General features: G+C 47.4%; 1 protein-coding gene across 1 annotated transcript in view; it reads left to right on the plus strand.

The window, feature by feature from the left end:
- Window positions 1-20,784, plus strand: part of AFDN (afadin, adherens junction formation factor) — a 95,658-nt gene that overhangs the window by 5,130 nt on the left and 69,744 nt on the right.

Here is a 20,784-nt window from a genome sequence, read left to right on the forward strand (position 1 = left end):
GCCCCTGATCGGCCCTGCCCCTGATCGCCCCCCACCCCCACCCCAATTGGGGGCGTGGCTGGCCAGCCAACCTCCTGCAGCCCCTCCTCCCGCCAGCACTGCCGCCAATGGGCCCCCACCACCCTGATTGGCCTGCAGCTCCTCCCCCCGTTTGGCCCCACCCCCTATGGGCTCCCACCACCCTGATCGGCCCTGCCCTGATTGCCCCCCCACCTCAATAGGGGCGCAGCTGGCCAGCCAATCTCCTGCAGCCCCTCCCCCTGCCTGGCCCCATCCCAGATCGGCGCCCCCCACCCCGATCAGGGGCAGGGCCAGGGCCAGGGCCGGCCAACCACCCATGGCCCCTCCCCCTGGCTGCTGACCCCCCGATTGGCACCCCCCCCCACCCCATTCGGGGGTGGGGCTGGCTGGCCCACCGCCCACAGCCCCTCTCCATGGCCGGCCCTGTCCCCAATCAGTCCCCCAACCCCAATCAGGGGCGGGGCCTGCCAGCCAATCGCCCACGGCCCCTCCCCCCAGCTGGTCCAACCCTGATCAGGCCCTGATCAGGGGGTCCAGCCGGCCAACCTCCCGCCATCTCCTTCCAACAGGCCCAGCCCCGATCTGCCCTAATTGGGGCCAGGCTGGCGGGAACCTACCCGTGCACAAATTTGTGCACTGGGCCTCCAGTACAATGATAATTCTTGTTTGCTTCTATGAACTGCTATCTGTGAGCAGAAGTTTTGAGCATAGTTTAGCACCCATCTCCTGGGCTCAGTGGTATGAGAAATAGCTTCTGTTGCATGTCTGGTTTTGTTGTCTTTTGGTGGCTTAGCCCTGTGCTGATGCAGGAGTCGTTCATTCGCTACTATTTACTGAGTGGGTGGTGTGTAGAGGCTTTGAGGGACTGGCCGACAGCAGTGAGAGAGCGAAGCCGCCTGGGATCACAGGGCGGCAGTGAACAGACTTGCTGCGATAATGGCCCGTTGTGCCCCAAGAAGAGAGCCTAGGAGGCCCTCGCTCAACAGCGCTGGCCGAGGGCAGGCCGAGGTCGAACCCTGGCCCTCCTCTCCGTCTCCATTTCCAAGGTCACTCCTTGGTAATCGCCTGCTCCATGCCAGTCGCTGTGTACGTGCTGGGCGTGCAACATGTAATGGACACACGGGCCTTTTCTCAAACAGCCCCCGTTCTCGTATGTAAGAGATGGAAGGACGTGTCGACGGTGTGGGAAGTGCTGTGTTTGGGTGCAGGGTAGGCATGATGAGAGGGAGGGAGGCAGTGGCATAGAAGTGAAACGGGGTGGGGGTGGGAGCATTCCTGCTCCAGATCCGGAGGGAGGGTTGAAGAGAAAGTGCCACCTGCTAACACCTAACTCATTCATCCCAGCCCTTCTTGCTTCCAGCCCCACCACCCGACTGAACTGCTTTTCTGGGAAGCAGCCTTGATTTTCTAAGTGCCACAGTCAGCTGCCCATTGTAGGACCTTTTTTCTTTGTGATGGTCTTAGTCTATTTCTGTTCTTCCCTCACCTCCTTGGTTGGCTCCATTTTGCTCACCTCTCTTGGCAGTTTAAGTCGTGCCTATTTTAATGTTGGAGTCAGTCCTCTACTGTTTTTGTGTGGTTTTTTTTTTTCAATAAAAAAGTGCCTGAATTACGTGTGGGACCATCATCCTGAGCTCAAGGAGGCAGATGGATGTGGACTGTAGCCGACATGGTGTACTTACCCACAGACTCATCTAGAACTAAAACCCTGCTGCTGTCCCGGTCACAGGGTGCTCTGCAGAAGGGAGCCGTGAGGCCTGAGTTCTGGCGGCTTCCTCTGGTGTCACCCTCTCTGTCTCCTCCTCTGCCGGACGCCTGCCTGGGTTCAGATGCTGGTCCATCTCACGGTGCTGATGTGTGTTGCTGTCCTCACAGAATGTGCACCGTGTGTTTTCTAGACCAGGTGACCGAGGTGACGGCCGATCTGCCGACTCCAGGGTCTGGTACTGCCTCTGAGGTTAGGCTGGCAGCCAGGGGGTAAATGTTCCTCAGGGAGTGCTGGGCTCTGGCGCTCGGTCCTCTGCCTTGATCATCCTCAGCCGTCTCCAGTAATGCGTTCACACATGGCCTACCAATAAAGCCCTAAAAACAAAGCCAAATTTGATTTTGGTGGCCAACCTGGGAGGGAGGAATTCAGGAACGAGTACGCGATGAGCAGGAGCCCCGGAGGGAATGGGATAAACTGGAGGCCCTGCGGAAGTGAGCACTTGGTAGCTGGCTTAGAGCTGGATTTGTTCAGAGCTCCAGCATTCCCTCTCAGAGTAGCCTGTGGGAACCTGTTGGGCCTGCCGATCATGACCTTGATAGATCTCTTTGTTTCCAGTCTATTCTGTCCTGAAAGGTCCTGCTAATTCCCCACGCTTTCCAGACTGCCAGCATGTTGTTGAGCAGTTCCTGCCTCTCCTCCCTGCTGTTTGGGAAGTAGAGCTAGCTGCACAGAGTCAAGGGCGTGATGATGATAAGAGAACCATTTTATTGGCCGGATTGAAGAAGGAGCCATTAATCCCCAAGGACACTGTCCAACGTGGGCTCGTGCCTGAAGCTGGAGCTCGAGGGGGACAAGGACCAGGCTGTGTCATCCCTTTTGCTTTTTGAGTCTACAGAGGAGGCTGTGATGTGCACAGCAGGTAATTGATGATCATGTATCTTAAGAAACTAATGAATGTTGATCAGTGAGGTCAGGGCTGTTATATATACACTGAGGGTCCATTTGAAATCTCTTATTGAAGGCTTCAAAAGTCTGGCCCTACATTTCTTTAGAAATTGAGTATCTTACTTTAAAGCAAAATGTTATTAAACGGGTATAGCTCCTTGCAGATAGAGATGACTCGATAGCTCTTGGTGAAAGATGCCGCTGTCCAGGCGGTTAGAGCCTTTGGGTTAGCGTTTCAGTATCGGCTAACTTAGGAGAAAAACCTCCTTGGGAGAGTGGACGCTTTTCCAGAGGAGCAGTAACTGACCTATCCTTATTCAAAAGGAGGCTAAAGGAAGTTTTAGCAGAGGCGATATGGAAAAACCTGTATTTTACTAAGATTGATGTGGATTAAAACTTGGTTCATATTTTTTGAATGGAACCCATAGAGTAAATTTGAAAGTCTCTTCCCCTTCCCATTCCAGCTATCCAGAGGTGTAGCCACTGCTAAGGATTTTTAGAAAAGATCTTTTAAGTGTTATTCGGTACTCTTAGAAATGAATGTGTATATTTTTGAATTTTATTTGCTAAAAATGGGACCATATGATGTATACTTTTTACCTGTTTTACGCAAGAAATTCTTCCATATGTGTGTATATGTGTGTGTACACATAACATTCTGTCTTACTTTCAATAGCTGAATAATGTCCCATGTCCTAACCGTGTCCTTACACACTACCCAGGAGGCCTCAGCTCTAAAGGCCTGCTTCCGTGGTGCTGCTGTGGGCGTTTCCAGGCCTGTCTTCCTTCACTTACCTATTTCCATGAGAGGTTTCTAGAAGTGGGATTGGAGTCAAAAGGCTCAAATTGAACATCTTTGCTAGACTACCAAGTGTTGTTTAGAAAGCCGGTTACAGTCTATCCCCCCACTGTCATGGCATGACCTTTAACCTAACACTGCATATTGCAAACTAAACTGTTTCCAGTCTGGCAGGTGAAAGAAAAGTCATTGGTTTCAAAATTCACTTTTCCTTGTTCATTGTTGACATGGAGCGTCTTTCAGGAATTTATGGCTATTCATTATACTTCCTTTTTATGTGAAGTATCTGTTTCTCTGCTGGAATATTTTAAAAAATTTTATTGATAGGTGAAAATGCGTTTAATAAAACATCATAGCCTGTGTGTATAACTGTTTTCTCCTAGTAATTTTGGTCTTTTAATTGTATGCTACAAGTGGATATATTTTATTGGTTCATTTGTTTCTTTATTTTTAAGGTCGTAATTAAAAGACCAAGAGAGCACTTCTAAAACCTGAAATACCTTAACTGAGTTATAGCTGGTAGCTCGTACCTTTTTCTTTTTACTTCCTTTTACATGTAGTAAATACCTCATTTATCATCAGAGTTTGAACGGTCTTTTCTTAAATCAGGCTCAAATCTATTAAACTCTCTGGCACTAGGCTTATGGTATCAGAAGAGGTTTGCATGTAGACAGGTTTGTTTCTGAGGTCTTTCATCGTTGACTAATGTGGATATTTTGCTTTAAAGTCCCCAATATTCAATATGGCTATAAAAATACTAAATTTTACTTAAACAATTTTATTCATTGAGAAGATTCTCAAAATGAACTACAGGGAAATATATATTGCAATGAAGGAACTTAAAAACTTCCCCCCCAAAATCAGAGCATGAACTTTTTAAAAAGTTCCAAAATAAGTCATGAGCTTTGTAGAAATCAGCCTATAGCTATAAACAGTTAAGGTTATCTGACTACTTAAAACTTCCTTCTAATTTATGTGGTATTTGTTATAGTGATAGGATGTGTATTGTCTTCAGTTTGTTATTTCTACAAAGATCACAGTAAGGAAAATGAATTAGGTTAATAAGGATGCTTAGCAATTAAATAATAAGCGTTTTTGTTTTTTGCTCTATCTTACAGAACAGCGGTCGCCAACCTTTCGGACCTCACAGACAGACCACCAGTGGTCCACGGACCACCGGTTGGTGACTGATGTTCCAAATGTTTCCTTAAACCAGTGGTCGCCAACCGTTTGGACCTCACGGACCACCAGTGGTGCACGGACCACCGGTTGGCGACCGCTGTTATAGAATCTTCCATGTGATTTGGGGAGAGGTGGAATATTGGAAGCCTCATAAATGGCATTTTCAGGGGAATTACTCATGGTAAAAGTCATAAGTAGAATGGAGGAAGTATAAACTATATACTGTTTAACATACTCTGCCAACTGATTCTGCATTGTTAAGACAGGCAGTTATTATATGATCATTTTTTCTGTTTGGCTATTTGGTTGATGTGAGCCTGTCACTTGTAAAAGAAAAACACACAGTGCGGTACAGCTATATCTGCTCTCAGTTTAAGCTGTTTAATTTTTTTTTTAAATATATTTTATTGATTTTTTTACAGAGAGGAAGGGAGAGAGATAGAGAGTCAGAAACATCGATGAGAGAAAAACATCGATCAGCCGCCTCCTGCACATCCCCCACTGGGGATGTGCCCGCAACCCAGGTACATGCCCCTGACCGGAATCGAACCTGGGACCCTTCAGTCCGCAGGCCGATGCTCTATCCACTGAGCCAAACCGGCTTCGGCTAAGCTGTTTAATTTTAAAGACAAAAGTTACATTTTAGAACTTTTGTGTTGCTTTTGCCCTAGGGCAGTGGTCGGCAAACCACAACTCGCGAGCCACATGCGGCTCTTTGACCCCTTGGCCCTGACTTGAAAAGCCCTGCTGTCCGGTCATCAGTGACGCCCTGCAGCCACGGCCGGGCGCCCTTCCTTCTCTCTCACATGGACACCAGCAGCCCCCACCTCCTCCGCGGCCCTCCTCCACGTCCGCCGCTCCTTCCCGCCACGCTCCCCCCTCGGTGAGATCTCTCTTCTATGGTGTCAAGTGCTGATATGTTCCAGATTCCTATCTCTTGGTGTGGTCATCGCCCTGCATTTGGCATGTCCAGAACTGGCCCCTGATTTCCCCACCAGCCCCCTCTGCTTCGCCTGCAGTGCTCTCTATCTTAGCGAGCATCTGGCATTTCAGTTTTATCAGTTGTTTGTGCCCACAGCCGTGCCATTATTCACTCGTGACTCATTTCTTTCTCTCAGACCTCATATCTAATCTGCCAGCCAGCTCTGGCAGCTCTCCCTTCAAAATATTTTCCCAGCCTAACCGCTTCTCCACACGGCCACTGCCCGCCGCTGGCCTGGGCCAGGCTCTCACCTGGGCTGTGAGGAACCTCTGACCTGGTTCCCCCAGCGCCTGCCTTTGCCTCTCACAGTCTGTTTCTCACGCCGAGATACGCTTCTAAACCTTAAGTTAAAAAACGTAATTTTCCTGCTCAAGCCCAGAATGACGCCCTTTTCCCAGGATGTCTGGTGCCATTTCCCCCCTGCTTCCTGCTCGAGCCACAGTGGTCTTGCCGTTCTCAGACTGCCCGTCCCCCCTGCTTGGAGGCGGCCCTCTCCTGCAGTTAGGCCTTTGTCCAGGCAGTCCCTCCCCTTCTGTGCCTCAGGGACTTCGGGACCCTCTGCTGTTCAGTTCTTGCGTCTCCCCATCTGTCATTACTGGTGCCTCCTCCTGCCAGATTATAAGTTCCATGAGAACAGGTACTATTTTGTTCATTATTTTCCCCACTGCCTAGAGTTAGGGATGAGGAGGGATGCTGGTGGTGATTTAATTGGGAATAAAAATGTTCCATCCCTGAGGCTTAATGTGTACTGTGCCTTCTTTGGTTACTAAATTATAGTTTTCATTTCTTTTTTTAATTCATTTTTTAAAAAACATTTATTCTAGATTGTTAATTCCCATATTTCTGAATGTTTAAATTTTTAATACAATTCAGAAGCGTCACTATGAAGTGAGCTTTATCTGAACCGATGGGGTCCTCGCTTTGATCTGTGGTGTTGGTTTTTGTTTTTCACTCCTGTGGACAGTTCTCTCCCTCTCCTTCCTTTCCTTCTCTTGAGAATGATTCCTGGAACATGTGGAGGACCTTGGTCCGAGAGAACTCCGGCTGCGCTTCCGTAGCCGTGTGGGAGCTTTGATTGTCGGGGGGCACCTGGGGAAGGGTGCTCTCGCCTGGCAGTGGCTGGCAGCCTGCTTCCCTGAGTTTGAGTGACTCTCGCGGTCACATCTCCCTGTGACTCAAGTGCTACCACCAGTCTGTCATTTCACTTAATTCCAGGTCAGCAAAGGATGTGTCATTATCTACATTTCCTGCAGTTGAATGAGGCCAGAAAGTTTAAGGAATGAATAGTTACAGACATAGTGAGCCAAAAGGCTTTTTCTGCCTTACCTTCCTCCTCCCCGTCTTCCTCTCAAGAAATAATTACTGACTTGAAGTTGGTAAATAGTAGTTGATTTATTTTAACTGCTCTGTAGTATTCCGCTGTCCAGTTATTTATCTCGACTCTTATCTGGGGGATGATCAGGTCGTCTGTATTTTCCCACAGTTACAAGTGTGGGTTTCATGGACTCCCCTGTCCTGGTTCCTTCTGCAGGCGTGAAATTTAGGGTGGATGCCTGCAAGGGTGATTTCTTGGTCATGGGCCCTGCACAGATTCTGTTTTACCAGGTTCTCCCAAATGGGTCATTGAGAGGGTTATACCAGCTTACATTTCAAACTGCAGAATTTCCCACATCCCATATTGAGGAATACATTCATTTTTTCTAAGCTGGAATATGCAGAATAATAATTATTTATATTACCCTGATTTCAGTGAGTGAACATGTTTTCTTATGTTTATGGTCATTCTGATTTTATCTTTGAATTGCCTATTTATATATTTTGTCCATCTTTTTTTCCAGTGATTTTGTTTAGAAAAATTATTGTCTTTCTCTAGTTAACTTGTAGGAATTATTATAAATTTTGATTACTAGTCTTTTGTATATTAGGAATTTTGCAGATGTGTTTTTGTTCATGGCTTTTCACTTTTTACAGTGTCTTTTGTCACATAGATTTTAAAACTTTTGAAATGTAGTTGGTTCATCTATTTTTTTCTCTTGTTTGATGGATGTTCCATGTTTTATTTTGAAAGTTTTACAGTTTGACTTTTTATACTTAGATATTTAGTCCAAATGCTTTTAACACATTGCGTACCGCATAGAAATCTCTAAGACATACGCCAGGGACCGCACGTTTTTGGGCAAACTGCACGTTATTTAAATCATCATAATGCACTTTAGGTGTTGTTTTTCAATAATTATAACATTTTTATTTACGAAAACAATTAAACAATTAAAGTTCCTAGTACTTTTTTAACGTATGGTACTGCGTAAAACATTTTCCTCTATGAAGAGGGACCAAACAAAATTTACCTAAGTATCTAGATTCACTCCTTTTTCCATGGGCGTGAAAAACGAGAACACTCGTGAGCAGTCCTTAACAGATGGTGCGAGAAACACGAGAAAACTCCTGAGCGGTACGAAAGGTGTTAATATGGCAGCACCTCCCTTGGTCCCCTGTCCAGCCTGATGCCCCGAGGGCCAGGTGCCGAGGAGCCCATCCCAGATGCTTGCTCACCTGGCTCCCTCTGGGTCTCTTTTCTCAGACAAGCTTAGCGGGCCTTTAAGGCATGTTTGTCTTTTGTTGTCTGTCATGTAGTAGAAGGGTTACTGATGCTTTCGCCTGCCGTATTACCACGATGCTGGAACTGGCAGCGGTACAGCCTGTGTTTGTCCACCAGGGTAAGGGGAGGTGTTGTTCAATGGTTAAAAATGTGGCCTCTTGTTTCAAAATTGCCTGAGTAAGAGTTCCGTCCCCCGGGGATCAGCTTTGTGGTTATGGTGACTGGATCTTCCTAAGGCCCAGTCTTCACCTTGAAGACAGGAACATAATAGCACTTGTCTCACAGGGTTGTTAGATTTGAAGTAGATGATGCATAAAAATCACTCAGCACAGTGAACCAAGATATGTTAGATAATCTTGCTGTTTGTGTTATCATTATTTGTTCTTTCTTTTCTCTCTCTGTCTCTCTCGTTTTGTTTGCCATAGCAGAACACCTTGCTTGTTCATGTCAGGACAAAAATTTATAACCACCTGCTTAACCTTGTATTAGTTGATGTCACTTGTGGGGGAAGGGAGATTTTTAGCAGTAGGTTTAGGCTTAGTATTGTGTGCTTTAGGTTGATTCTGCAGCCCATATCTTAAATTGAAAAAAATCTTATTTGTTGCTGTTTCTTATTTTATGTGCAATTATATCTAGAAATAGTAATAACTTCAAAAGTATACTTAAGTGAGACTTTATGAATAATAGTAACTTTATATACAAAAACAGCATCATTGACTTTGAGGTTTTTATTTCATGGAATCTAATCTTATCAATTTCTGTCTCTTTGTCTTTGAGTTCCTGTCTATGATGTAGGTATTCCATTAATTATCTAAAGACTTTATTCCGGAATCTACCTTTTACTCCATATATGTATGTGTTAGCTTGGGACATTTATTTAATACAGTGGGGCCTTGACTTACGAGTGTCCCGACTAACGAGTTTTTTGAGATACCAGCTGTCTCTCGGCCGATTTTTTGCATTGAGTTGATAGAGTAATTTGAGTTAACGAGCTCCTTAACGAGCTCGGTCTCGGAACGAATTAAACTCGTAAGTCAAGGCCCCACTGTAGTGTGGAAGATCTCGAATAGGGTTTGAAAGTATTATCTAGTGAACAGAATGCTATATAATAAAAGGCTAATATGCAAATTGTCCCGATCAGCAGTTCGACCAGGGAATGGGGCCGGCCAGCCAACCGCCAGCGTCCCCTCCCCGCAGCTGGCCCTGTCCCCGATCGCCCCCCACCCCCATCAGGGGTGGGGTCGGCCAGCCAACCTCCCGTGTCCTCTTCCCCTGGCCAGCCTGGCCTGATTGGACCCAATCGGGGCTGGCCGGTCGGACCCCACCCGTGCACGAATTCATGCACCAGGCTTCTAGAGTATCTATCTATCTATATAAGAGCCCAAGTGACCCTTTGACCGATAGCTATGACGCACACTGACCACCAGGGGGCAGATGCTCAACGCACAGGCATGGAAACATGGAACAGACTGATGAATCTCGGAAGCGGAGAGGGTGGGAAGAGATTAACCAAAGATCTTATATGCATACTAGAGGCCTGGTGCACGGATTTGTGCACCTATGGTGTCCCTCAGCCTGGCCCGCGGGGATCGGGCCGAAACTGGCAGTCCGACATCCCCTAAGGCAGCGGTTCTCAACCTGTGGGTCGAGACCCCTTTGGCGGTCGAACGACCCTTTCACAGGGGTCGCCTAAGACCATCCTGCATATCAGATATTTACATTATAATTCATAACAGTAGCAACATTACAGTTATGAAGTAGCAATGAAAATAATTTTATGGTTGGATCACAACATGAGGAACTGTATTTAAAGGGCCAGAAGGTTGAGAACCACTGCCGTAAGGAGTCCCAGATTGTGAGAGGGTGCAGGCCAGGCCGAGGGACCCCACTGGTGCATGAATCTGTGCACTGGGCCGGGCCTCTAGTGTTTCAATAACATTAGATGACAGCCTACTTCAGTCGTTGCCTCTTCTCATAATTCTCTTTTGCATTCTATTAAGAAAACGTTTCCATTGAACAGGAGCCATTCTCGCCAGGATCACTGCCCCGCCTAGATGCTCTCTGCCCCTTTCTAAATTAGTGCTGGAAGTCCCCTCAACAACAGGCCTCTGGTCCCCAGTCCCTGTGCCGGCTTATGCAGCCGACCTTTTCGTTTTTCTCTGGCCTCATGGCATTCCCGTCGGCTCTGGCCCTCGGGTGACGCAGCAAGTGGAACCGGCAGTGCAGTCGGGTCCTGGTGGCAGCAGGTGTGCAGTGCACGCTCGCTGTGGTGCTCGGGGGAGAATGTCCGTCACCTGCACCACACAGTGTTGTTTTTAAATCCTCACCTGAGGATATGGTTCTATTGACTTTTAGAGAGAGAAACATCCATGGGGTGCCTCCTGTGCTCACCACCAGGGTCAAGCCTGCAGTGTAGGTGTGTGTCCTGACCGGGAACCAAACGCCCAACCTTTTGGTTGTACAGGGACGACGGTCCCACGAACTGAGCCCCCCGCCAGGGCCAACCCGTTGGAAAAACCCCAGCTGTGAGGCCGTGATTACCACCACGGCCAGGGCACCCTCTGTCCAACACTTCGTTTCTAATTTGTTCTTTCCACCTTTGCCCCAACCCCCTCTCACGTGTGAGACATGAAAAGCCTTAGGTATGGGAGTACTAAGAACTGCCTGTTTTAGGATCCACTTGTATTCGTTGGCTAAGGCAGGGCTACAGTAGACATTCGGACATATTTTTAATTTAGATACGTTCCTTGAAGTTTTTTTTTTTTTAAACAAAATAGGGTTGAGTACTGTGAACTCTGTTTTTGGCATGCTGGAGAACATAAATGGAAGCCTTTTATTTCTAGGAAGCTTCTTTGAATCAGTTGACGTAGTTTAAGCATTTACTTGGATGTGAAAGTTACTTCAAATACAGAAAATGGCAGTCTCAATTAGTGCATAGAATCTATGGCACATTACCCTTGTTCAAGTCCAGAAACTTTTTTAGAAACGTCTTTCTAGTATTTCACACACTTAAAGAATAATCTCAGTGCCAATTTAAGAAGCAGGTTATCAGAGCCAGCTTTCTCATTTATCTGGGATTTTTTTTGAATATTATAAGGTTGGGGCTGGTTCAGGAACATGGTTGTTTTCTTGGAACAGAAGACAGTTCGAGCCCTAGCCGGCGTGGCTCAGCGATTAGAGCGTCGTCGGCTTGTGCACTGGAGGGTGGTGGTTCCATTTCGGGTCAAGGACGCACACCTGTGTTGCAGGTTCGAACCCCATCCATGGTCCAGGGTGCACGTGGGAGGCAGCCAATCCACGGGTCTCACATTGATGCTTCTCTCTCTCCTCCTCCCCCATCCGTTCTGCTCTCTGTAAAGACAGTGGAAACTATAGCCTCACTACTTGAGTGAGGATTAAACAAAAGAAGGAGGCTTTTCAGAATTGTATACATCTTGATTTGGTCAGTCAGAGCATAGGAAATGCTTTGAACTTTTGGACATTGTATTTCAAAAACAGAATTTAAAATGTTGTGTTATTTTTTCTACAAAACTTGGTCTTTTGCCTTTTCCACACGTGTGAGTGCCTGGGCCTGTAGTATGTGTTGAGTTGTTTTTCTTTTTGTTTTGTTTTACTAGAGAAAGGACTGCACCCTCAGGCGGGAGTGACATTTATCATCAGGCACCTTAGTGTGGCCGGTGCTTTTATAGACAGAGGCAGCGTGGTGACCACAAAACCCGGGAAATAAATAGTAGCAGGAAATGCGAGCGCTCTGGGGCCTTGCCCAGAGCCACAGGAGGTTGTCATGAGCTCTGGCCCCTTCCCAGGCCCCGCCTCCCGGCCTCCCCACACACTGCTGCTGGCTCCCTGAGCAGCGGGCATGGGCATGGGCATCGCAGGCTGCTCCTGCTGATAACTCATCCATTTACAGAAGCAAGTTCCTGGAATTTTTTCTAGGGTATTGGAATTTTTATAAAAATAGACTTATTTTATATTTAATAACATTTAGTTTGTAATTATAACTTATTATGTTCATTTTAAACATTTTAATAAAATTTCCAAACAGATGAAACTCATTTATATCCATCCCCCAGACATTACCATTTTCAAAGTTTTGTGATTCTTAATTTATTATTTTTGTTTTTTTAGTTAAACTATTTTAAAGCAAAAGCTAAAAACTAACATGTTTTTTCTTCTCTATTTTGCTGTGCATCTCAAAAAAATCTAACAAGAATGCAGTAATTTTACAACAAATTAACCATAATTCGTACTGCCTTCTAATAGGTAGCCCTTACTCAGAGTTCTGTCTCTCTCGGAATGTGTTTTTGCAGTTAATGTATTTGAATCAGAATTCAAACAAGGTCCACACATTATATTTTTGTCCTCTTATGTCTCTGAGCATCGTAGCCCCTCGCCCTCCCCTTTTTGTTCCGTGTCGCAGACTTGCTGGGGAACCCGGCTGGCTCTTCCTGTTGCGTCCCGTTCCGGGTGGCGTTTTCCCGAGGTGGTGGAGGTGGCCGTCTTGTTTTGGTGGCGTTAGAGCCTTGATGGGCTGCAGGTGCAGCTGTGTGACCGGATGCCTCCTCTGTGAGAGCCCAGCAGGAGGCGGAGCTGTGACCGCCTGCTCCGCCAGCGGGAAGTTCACTGGCTTTAAGCACAGTGCTAACCTGTTCATACTGGTGCTGGTACATGAGGGGCTTCAGGCTTTGCATAGAAACCTTCTCTCTGATGTTAGGGAGACTGAAAAGGAACTGGCTTGGGGTTGGAAGCTGTGGGATTCCATTCATAGCAACCAGCTCGGCTCAGTGGAGGGGGTGATGTCATTTTGTGTCTGTGAGAGAGGGGGTTACCAGGTTAGTAGTTCAAGAAGTGGACCCGCTATAATGTATTTGGGTTTTATCAAGGAATTCAACAATATCTTCCATCGTATTCTTGTGTTTAAGGGCTGTGGTGTAACAAATTAGTGCCAAGCTGACAAATGTTACTATTTAGTAGACTAACATGCAAATGACTCAAGAATTTTAATTTTACTGAAACCTAATTTGAATCAACAATATTAGATGGTCACCAAAAAGCTAATGCAATTTTAAAATTGCATTAATTACAGGAATAGTGTTAGAATTAGCAGTGCAGCTGATCAGACAGGTGGGTTTTTGTGATCAATTCTGGAAACGGTCTCAGGCCAGGAGGCCAGAGCAGAAATGTGTTCAGGAGAGAAGAGAACAAAATAGCAGATGGATTGGAACGAGCTCCGGGAGGAGAGCTGCTGAAGGAACGAGCTGGAGTGGGAATGCCGTTCTGGGGAGGTGCTGGGCTCATCGTAAACCGTGGCTCTCCCCTGTCCCAGATGGACACACCTGGGTGGGTGCTGTGGCCTCTAGTGCACAGAGGCCAGGGACGGTCTAGGCATCCCACAGAGCCCTGCACGGCCCCACGGCCGAGAGTTACCCGTCCAGAGGGTCCGTGCCGAGGGCGAGACACTGCTCGGCCGGCACTAGACCCATAGAAGGAAAGAACCGCCCGACCTTGTGGCTCAGGGTGAACGCAGAGGCACTTTCCATGTGTGCGTGAGCGCTTGTCCCGTGTCCTTACCCAGGAGTCCATTGCACTCCACTCCATTTCATTAATAACTTGGAAAAATGATCATAAACACAGTTTGAGTGTAGGTCTAAGTGATACCAAAGGGTAAGAGTAAGCCCAGTCATGGAAGCTGTGTGAAAGGACCTGGGCTTTGTGTGGGGCAGTGCTTTCTAGTTGCTGAGCTGCAGGAAGAAAGGCTACCGCGCTCAGCGAGGCAGTGAGTTCCACGTGACGTCGTGGTCAGGGCTTTTTAACTTGAGTCTGCTGATAGGTTTTGTGGGGTCTTTGAACATGGATGAGAAAGTAATTCCATCCTTATTTTCAGTAAATAGACTTTTACTAACATCTAATTGAAATTTAGCATTTTTATCACTTAGGAGTTTATACTCATACCCACCTCAGCATTAGAGTTGTATGAACTGACTCTAGATACTTATATTACTACTAGTGGCCCGGTGCACGGATCCATGCACATTGAAAGGAAATTAATTAGAAGAAATATTTTAATATCGCTGTTCACCCTTTCTCTATAATAGAAGTGTCAGAGGTGAAAGAAAATTAGTAAAATGTACATGAAAATAATATATAAATTGATTAATAAATAAACAGTAACATATAACAACAAAGACATGATATGAAAACAACAAAAACATGATATAAAAACAACATTGATATAAACAAGTGACTGATAAAGTGATTAAACTTATTCTACTATCTCCCTGTATGCCACATTAAGAATAAAACACTTTCAGAGTGCTTGACTAATTTCCCTTGTGATGAAGTATTTACAACTTTAACATCACACGCTCTTTGAACTCGTTAACATCACATGCTCTTTGAACTTGAGAGAAAGCAACATATAACTGACCATGTGCGAAAATGGGTTCAGGTAGGAATATTCCTACTGTGTCTAGAGTTTGTCCTTGTGATTTATTAATAGTCATCACAAATGCTGGCATCACGGGAAACTGTCTTTGAATTAGTTTAAATGGGAGGCCAGTGTCAGACGGGACAAATCAGTTTGTTAACCATTAATTTTTTAAAATATGCCCAGTTTTCTGGAAAATTTATATCATTTAGGGAAACGTTGCCTTTGCTACAACACTGAGTAAATTTTCCATCAGATGGTTTTTCATCGGAGAAATTGAGGGATAGGCAACATTGACATGTCACAGCCACTCCGCCGCAGCTGTGTTGGATAACTGCACCCTCATCTACCTCATTTTCGCTGTGAAGGCAGTTCCTGCCAGTATTGGTCGTACTTCAGACATATTCTGTCGATAAGGTCGCTTTCTTTCAGCCTCAGAGGGACGTTGTGCCAATAGTTGGTCTTCAGATACATTCTGTCGACGATGCCGGCTTCTTTCGGCTTCAGAGGTGCACTGTGGCAATAGTTGGTCTTCAGGCATATTCTGTCAACAATTTTCGCTTCAGAATGTCAACAAAAACGCGACCTCATTACCTGGAGCCCACAGCCACCGTTTTCCGGGCTGGGCGGGGCTGTGGGCTGCTTTTTGTGCCATGGGGTCTTGGCAGTGTCGGCTGCGATTTGGTGGGCTGTCGCTCTGGGGTAGTGGTGGGGCCTGTGTCCCACTTGGGGGAAGCCGAGTGTTGCTTTGTTGATGCCAGGTCCACGGTACTAGGTCGTCCGTGGTGCTGTTTCTCTGTAAATGGTTAGTGTGCATCACAGCAGGTCCTGTGTTGAGCGTCTGCCCCCTGGTGGTCAGTGCGAGTCATAGTGACTGGTCGGAGGGACATTTCGCACATTAGCCTTTTATGTATGCAGATAGCGCAGGTTTTAGTATTGTAATAATTGTGCTTTAGTGGAATTGTTCCCGTTGTAATGCTTTGTATTTTATTTTATGGTGCAAACAGGCTATAGGCTTCACCAGACTTCCAGAGGGGCTGTGGCCAAATCGGTTATACCCTCTGGACCACGCAGGTGGCTTTAGGGTTGTTTTGTATGTATGTTTGTACAAATGTGGTATTTAAGATCACGTCAGAAATACAGACATGTTATGTTCTTTAATCATGAATGTGGTCATTTTGTTCTACGGGTTTAATGTATAATTGATCATCTTTCAAATCCCCAAGATACATTTGTATGGTAGTTATTCAGATACAGAGATGAAAATGTGTTGCGAGTACTGGGGTAGAATTCTCTCTGACCTCCCACACTGCTGGCTGAGGGTGGCGGAGATTTCTAATTCCATTGGAGTCTAGCAGCAAAGCACAGATCGAGCTTGTCTCGTCAACAAATGGTTAGCGGATGTGAGCAGTCAGTCGTTAAGTAGGTAATGTTGGCAGTTAGAACAGGCATTTTAAAAATATGTCGGCTCATTGGTTTTCGCAGTAGGCTGTGCTTTCTGGCACAGGGTTTTGGCCTCACAATGTTTAGGGGTTGGATACTGGATTAATTTTTGTTCAAGTTCATAAAAGGGCAGATCTGCTTGTGGGAAGAGTAAGCCTTAGCCTGTGAAGATATTTTACAGTTGTTACTCCTTTTGAGCTTTCAGAAGTATGGTTTTTCCTGTACAAATTTTATATGATGAAATGCATATAATTTTAAAGAGTATTCAAGTGCTAGCATTTAAAAAAGTGTTTATACAAGATTCCAAAAACCCATATTCAAGTATTTTTTCTATCCTCTACCTAAATTACTAATATTCAAGTGTTATTACTGTTTTTTTAAAAGTGAGTCAAATGGGTATTGTCGAGTTGGTGGTTTTATGTACTAGTAAAGTGTGTGTTTGCGATGAAGTGGTCCATCCTGTCAGCAGCTGTTTCTCCAAGGGAGGGGGCATGGGGTCACCTGTTGGAAGCTGGCATCGGTGGTCACAGGCCAGGAAACGGGTTTCAGATCCATGTTGACCACAGTGAGAAGGAAAGGGACAGGCGCGGTGGCCTGCTGAGGTCAGACCCGGTGGTGCTGGTCAGCTCGAGCGAAAGGGGCCCGCGCTGCCTGGGCAGCTCCTGCTGGTGCGGCGCGGAGGCCAGTGATGGTCACGTTCACTGGTTCATGAGACACTGATAAAATATTCAGAAGAAAATCTCCATCTTTAACTTTTTGCTTCCTGTCTTGGCTCTCTAGTAATTTCATAATATCAAACATTAAAAGTTGTCCTTAAATCAATTCCAAGTAGTGTTCCATTTCTCTTGTAACACAGTAAACCCTTGATTTTGTGGACCTCGATTTAACGAACTTCAGATTTAATGGACAAAATTTCTGGTCTGTATATCATATGTGAAAATTAACATCCTATTAATTTTAAAATGCTTTTAACCAAGATTTGCTTATTAAATTAACTGGTTATTTTGTTGTTGTTAATTCACTGTTATTTTTAACAAGCTTAAGGGGATAGGCCATATGTTGGGAAAAACACTGTAGTTTCGCCCACCTAAATATGGAATACATCGCTGTAACTGTAGTCTACATAGTAAACCCAGGGCTCACCACTCGTAAGCAGTGTTCAGGGAACGATGAACACGCGATCACACCACATTGACAAGGTCATTGGCTCTGTGGTCATGTGGCATGACTTTCTGCAGCAGTTTTAACGGAGGCCAGGAAATAACCTGAAGGAAGGGAGCAGGTGGTGGCTGCATGGCCTTTGCTGCCCTTTGAGTTAAATGACTGCAGGTAGCACACAGGGCCACCGTGCACCCACTGTGCTGGCGAGGGTGCAGGCAGGTCCTGAAAGCAGCTGCTAAGAGCAGGCACTTCATTGACATATCGGAGGACCTGCAACTGTGTTTTTTATTTTAAATACAGTTTTCTCTTGGGTGGTTTGTGTAACCAACTCTAAGGAGTGAGTGCTTTTTTTGAAGGAAACATCTGTCTTTGTAAATTATAATTATTGGCTACAGCATTATCAGAATACTAGTGACCCAGTGCATGGATTCGTGCACAGTGAAAGGAAATTAATTAGAAGGTGGCCAGCGGGGTGGGACTGGGCGAGATGGGCCAGACATGCCCTGGAGCCAACCTCCCGTGGTCCTTCTCCGGCATCTGCGGAGTGAGCGGGGTCCCTCCGGCAGGTGGGGTCCCTCAGCCTGGCCTGTGGGGATTGGGCCAAAACCGGCTCTCGGACATCCCCGGAGTTCGAGAGGGCACTCTGCAAAGTTGCTGTCGTACAGGGTGTGGACTGCAAACATAAGTGTGCAGTCAGCCAGATTCGGGGCCGACAGTGCCCCAGCAACAACATAACCCACAGCCGAAGGTGGAAACTTGAGCGGCCCCGTGAGGAATCGGGCTCCCTCCTCTCTGGTTTTGGGGTGCGTCACCCAAGAACCACTGCTGCCAAGTCACTGCAGCTCAGCAGCTCCTGCGTTGAGCTCTGCCCCCTGGTGGTCAGTGCGCGTTATAGTGACCGGTCGGACGGTCAGATACTTAACATATTAGCCTTTTATGTATATAGATTAGCCCTGTCATCAAGACCTCAAGGCTGTTTCTTAGGGATGTGAAGGTTTGTTTTCAAGAGGGCTTATCAGTTGGAAACAGCCACACGGGAGAAGGGAGAGTCGGATGTTGTTACTGACTGCTCTTCTTTCTGTGTGTGCAGCCTCATGTTCGGGCTGTCGGAGGAGCTCCCACAGCAGTGGGAGAGGCGGGAGGGGGACAGCACTGAGGGCCAGGTGGTGATGGCTAGATGCTGGATATGGTTTGTTCGCTCCTCCAAACAAGCTTATTTGGGGAATTTCCCTCACGTACTCATAAACTCACTCAAAGCTATTGAGTGAAAGGCCAGCTGCTGTCCTGCTGCGGGCCCCCAGGGCTACCCCTGTGCGTGGGGGACAGGCTGGGAGACGAGGCGGGCGGTCAGGGCAAGCTGTAGACCGCTCTGAACTCCAGGCTCCTCCTCCTTATGCCTCCACCTAGTTCTTGGGGAGCTCCTCTGGGGCCTGGTCTGAAGAAGGGGAGGCAATCGCATCACATCCAACTCCTTCACATGACGAGAGACTGCGAGCGTGGAGGTCAGAGTCCAGGGTCTGGGCCGGGAATGCTGGCGGCTGTGGGCCCTGCTGCGTGGCCAGCTGTGATTGGAGGACCTGTTCCTTGCCCGGCACCGCGGGGCTGGGTGCTGACCTCGCAGGGTCTGGCACGGGGCCTCCGCGGCACGGTAGTCACCATTATTCCTGGTGTCTGTCCTTCGGTCACCGCACTCCCAGGGTGCAGGTTCAGGAGCTGGATTTTATCAGCCTCCTCAGATTGGATAAAGTAACAGCAGCCAAACTTAGAATCGACTGAACAAATGAACAGAGTACTAAAGTGTTTTTTAAGGGAATCTTCTGGTAACAACTGTACTCAGCTATTTCAGGCAAACTACATTGTTAAATATCACTGCTCTGGGCAGGAGAGCTATTGCTTGCTGCTGACACTCTGTCCTTAGGGTTACTCCCCCCCCCCCCCCCATTTATCTCCACTTCCTCTGTAAGCTTCGTGGCTGAAGCACATCAATGCTGGGACTGTATGTTTGCAGTCTCCTCTGCCTGGGAGGGGCCTCGTAGGATGAGGGATGAAGGACATGGGCTCTGCTCCAAAGGGGGCCTTTGCCAGTTCCCTCGGAGTCCTTGTGATCTCGCTCAGCTGGCATCCCTCGCAGACACGGGGCTGTGTCTGTGTCCGTACTCTTTGGTAGTTTGGAATTGTTTTTTGACAATTCTCAGAGAAACTGGTGCTTCGTGTCTTTGGGGACCCGTAGGTGTATATGTAGCTGTTTCGTTCTCATCACAAATGATATACAGCTAGTCTTTTAGCAAAACGATGGCGTCCCCTGGAGGCTCTGGCCTTTCTGGTCTGACGGGTTCTGCAGGGTGAGCGTTGGCAGGAGCCGATGAACACTTGGGACTGACGTGAAATACAGGTGACTCCAGTGGTGGTGGCGAACGTCTCGGCGTCCTGGGATAGAAATCGACTCCCATGATAAAAACTTCAATGTATGTTTTTTCTAAAGTATTGCAGGGGCCTCTGGAGGAGGCAGTGGCTGAGAGCGAAGCAGGAATCAGAACTTGACTGGTTGCAGAGGGTGGGCCGTGGAGGCGAGGATGGGGTGAGGAGCCGGAATCGGGGCGCAGAGAGTGTGAGTGACACACAGTTTGGGGGTTCAGGAGCAGCTTTCACGCGCGTTGTTCCGTGTGAAGGTTTCAGGATCGCAGCGGGACGCAGAGCTGGGAGCGGGGACGTCTGAAGAGCTGGCTGGACAGGCAGGTGTGAGGTGCAGCGCCCAAGCAGGACCTGCATGGAGCTCCCATTTGCTGATTCACCCGTGACAAGCCCACCTCAGCCCAGAATCCGTGCTCAGTGCTGTTTCCCAACACGCATGTCCCTTCGCTTTGGTTTCTCTGGGCCCGTGGGGAGCGGAGGGTCAGACAGAGTGAAGCCTGGGGGTGGAAATGTGCCTGTTGTCTCACTTTCTGGTGCAATTTTCATGTCGTTTATATAGTTAACCCCATTCTAAGGTCCTGTTTTTCATACTTTTCTCCAAATCAATACTTGTCACGTCCGAATTATCCGTGAGGAGTAGCTGGTGGATTGGGGAAGCAGAGGGGAGCTACTGGGTGGGCTTTGGGCGCTGTGGCCACGGCTCGGCATCCGAGAGTGCGGAGGCCACAGGGCGGCGGAGGAATGACGCGGCCTGACTTGGCTGTCACGAGGCTCGGATGGTCTGGGTGTGTGTGGATGGAATGACTGGGTATTGGGAGGCGGGGCGGGGGCTCCTGCCGAGCAGCGGGAGCCGCATTAGTGCTGGAGCCGAAACTGACCCCGGCGGTAGAGACTGGTGCTTCCGTGTCTTTGGGGACCCGTAGGTGTATATGTAGAGACTGACCCCTGCCCTGCCGCCTCCCCGATGATTTGTGGCCAGCAGACAAAGGCCTGCGGGATGCGATCCTCCGAGCGTCCTGGGTTCTACAGCAAGGGCCTGAGACGCATGTGGTCTCACCCATGTGAACTGGCTAAAAAGGAAGGAGACGATAGGGAAGGGCGTCCC

The sequence above is a fragment of the Myotis lucifugus genome, unplaced genomic scaffold (genome assembly GCF_000147115.1).
Source record: "Myotis lucifugus unplaced genomic scaffold, Myoluc2.0 scaffold_1025, whole genome shotgun sequence".
NCBI lineage: Eukaryota > Metazoa > Chordata > Mammalia > Chiroptera > Vespertilionidae > Myotis > Myotis lucifugus.